We start from the raw sequence: 2,500 nt of genomic DNA, 5'->3' as shown, positions 1-2,500 counted from the left end.
TAGCTTCCGAGATCAGACGAGATCAGGCGTGCTCAAGGGGGTGTGGCCGTAAGCGAAAGCAAGGCTCGCTGGCACCCTTCTTATTGAGAGGACAGCTCCGTCACCTCTTTTACGACGCTGTTTTTTTTCCCTTGCGTTTTTCTCTTCTTCCCACGTTCTCTCTCTTCACTGCCTTCGTCCCCGCTCTATTTCACTTCAGCCTTTCACTCTTGCATCCTTCCAATGAGGACGGAGCTGCGGGAGAAAGGGCGCTATAGAGGATCGCTGTGGAGAGCTGCTGCTGTGCTTTGACATCTGAGCTCTGTGGAAAACGATCTCAATACAATTCTGAAAAACGCGACTCTCCGAACGTCAGCCGAACAAGTCTCCACAGCCGAAGCGCTGTGTCTCTTTTCAGCTGGCGATAAACCTTTCCTCGATCCTTTGCGGACTTGTTAAACTGTTCATGATCAGAATAAAAAACGCTCACGCTAATACACAAGCACCCGTGTCTCGCCAAAGCTGAGAAATAAACAGACGGACAAGCCGCACTGCACGTGTGAACAGGGGAATGAGCGAGCGAGCGGGGATAGGGCGCCTCCTGCGCTTAAAAGCTTACAGCACCTGGTACTCCCAGGCGGTCTCCCATCCAAGTACTAACCAGGCCCATCCCTGTTTAGCTTCCAAGATCAGACGAGATCAGGCGTGCTCAAGGGGGTGTGGCCGTAAGCGAGAGCAAGGCTCGCTGGCACCCTTCTTATTGAGAGGACAGCTCCGTCACCTCTTTTACGACGCTTCTTTTTTTCCCTTGCGTTTTTCTCTTCTTCAGACGTTCTCTCTCTTCACTGCCTTCGTCCCCGCTCTATTTCACTTCAGCCTTTCACTCTTGCTTCCTTCCAATGAGGACGGAGCTGCGGGAGAAAGGGCGCTATAGAGGATCGCTGTGGAGAGCTGCTGCTGTGCTTTGACATCTGAGCTCTGTGGAAAACGATCTCAATACAATTCTGAAAAACGCGACTCTCCGAACGCCAGCCGAACAAGTCTCCACAGCCGAAGCGCTGTGTCTCTTTTCAGCTGGCGATAAACCTTTCCTCGATCCTTTGCGGACTTGTAAAACTGTTCCTGATCAGAATAAAAAACGCTCACGCTAATACACAAGCACCCGTGTCTCGCCAAAGCTGACAAATAAACAGACAGAGAAGCCGCACTGCACGTGTGAACAGGGGAATGAGCGAGCGAGCGGGGATAGGGCGCCTCCTGCGCTTAAAAGCTTACAGCACCTGGTATTCCCAGGCGGTCTCCCATCCAAGTACTAGCCAGGCCCATCCCTGTTTAGCTTCCGAGATCAGACGAGATCAGGCGTGCTCAAGGGGGTGTGGCCGTAAGCGAGAGCAAGGCTCGCTGGCACCCTTCTTATTGAGAGGACAGCTCCGTCACCTCTTTTACGACGCTGTTTTTTTTCCCTTGCGTTTTTCTCTTCTTCCCACGTTCTCTCTCTTCACTGCCTTCGTCCCCGCTCTATTTCACTTCAGCCTTTCACTCTTGCATCCTTCCAATGAGGACGGAGCTGCGGGAGAAAGGGCGCTATAGAGGATCGCTGTGGAGAGCTGCTGCTGTGCTTTGACATCTGAGCTCTGTGGAAAACGATCTCAATACAATTCTGAAAAACGCGACTCTCCGAACGTCAGCCGAACAAGTCTCCACAGCCGAAGCGCTGTGTCTCTTTTCAGCTGGCGATAAACCTTTCCTCGATCCTTTGCGGACTTGTTAAACTGTTCATGATCAGAATAAAAAACGCTCACGCTAATACACAAGCACCCGTGTCTCGCCAAAGCTGAGAAATAAACAGACGGACAAGCCGCACTGCACGTGTGAACAGGGGAATGAGCGAGCGAGCGGGGATAGGGCGCCTCCTGCGCTTAAAAGCTTACAGCACCTGGTATTCCCAGGCGGTCTCCCATCCAAGTACTAACCAGGCCCATCCCTGTTTAGCTTGCGAGATCAGACGAGATCAGGCGTGCTCAAGGGGTGTGGCCACAAGCGAGAGCAAGGCTCGCTGGCACCCTTCTTATTGAGAGGACAGCTCCGTCACCTCTTTTACGACGCTGCTTTTTTTCCCTTGCGTTTTTCTCTTCTTCCCACGTTCTCTCTCTTCACTGCCTTCGTCCCCGCTCTATTTCACTTCAGCCTTTCACTCTTGCTTCCTTCCAATGAGGACGGAGCTGCGGGAGAAAGGGCGCTATAGAGGATCGCTGTGGAGAGCTGCTGCTGTGCTTTGACATCTGAGCTCTGTGGAAAACGATCTCAATACAATTCTGAAAAACGCGACTCTCCGAACGCCAGCCGAACAAGTCTCCACAGCCGAAGCGCTGTGTCTCTTTTCAGCTGGCGATAAACCTTTCCTCGATCCTTTGCGGACTTGTAAAACTGTTCCTGATCAGAATAAAAAACGCTCACGCTAATACACAAGCACCCGTGTCTCGCCAAAGCTGACAAATAAACAGACGGACAAGCCGCACTG

The 2,500-nt window shown here is 52.1% G+C and overlaps 3 non-coding genes and 1 pseudogene across 3 annotated transcripts in view; all 4 read right to left on the bottom strand.

Annotated features, from left to right (window-relative positions):
• LOC138244204 (5S ribosomal RNA) overlaps positions 1–54 on the bottom strand; it is a 119-nt gene extending 65 nt beyond the window's left edge. The window contains exon 1 of the ribosomal RNA XR_011192817.1: positions 1–54. This exon is cut by the window's left edge and continues 65 nt beyond it. This is a non-coding gene — a ribosomal RNA (5S ribosomal RNA).
• A 537-nt stretch (positions 55–591) lies between these two features.
• On the bottom strand, positions 592–710 carry LOC138217225 (5S ribosomal RNA). Its single transcript, XR_011180937.1, has one exon. It is a non-coding gene; the product is annotated as a 5S ribosomal RNA (ribosomal RNA).
• A 537-nt stretch (positions 711–1,247) lies between these two features.
• LOC138244856 (5S ribosomal RNA) lies at positions 1,248–1,366 on the bottom strand. Its single transcript, XR_011193471.1, has one exon. It is a non-coding gene; the product is annotated as a 5S ribosomal RNA (ribosomal RNA).
• A 537-nt stretch (positions 1,367–1,903) lies between these two features.
• On the bottom strand, positions 1,904–2,021 carry LOC138218784 (5S ribosomal RNA; annotated as a pseudogene).
• Between the last annotated feature and the right edge of the window lie 479 nt (positions 2,022–2,500).

This window comes from Lepisosteus oculatus, chromosome 14 (assembly GCF_040954835.1).
Source record: "Lepisosteus oculatus isolate fLepOcu1 chromosome 14, fLepOcu1.hap2, whole genome shotgun sequence".
Classification (NCBI taxonomy): domain Eukaryota; kingdom Metazoa; phylum Chordata; class Actinopteri; order Semionotiformes; family Lepisosteidae; genus Lepisosteus; species Lepisosteus oculatus.
Note: the sequence above shows the minus strand (reverse complement) of the source record. Positions and strands in the feature narration are given on the sequence as shown.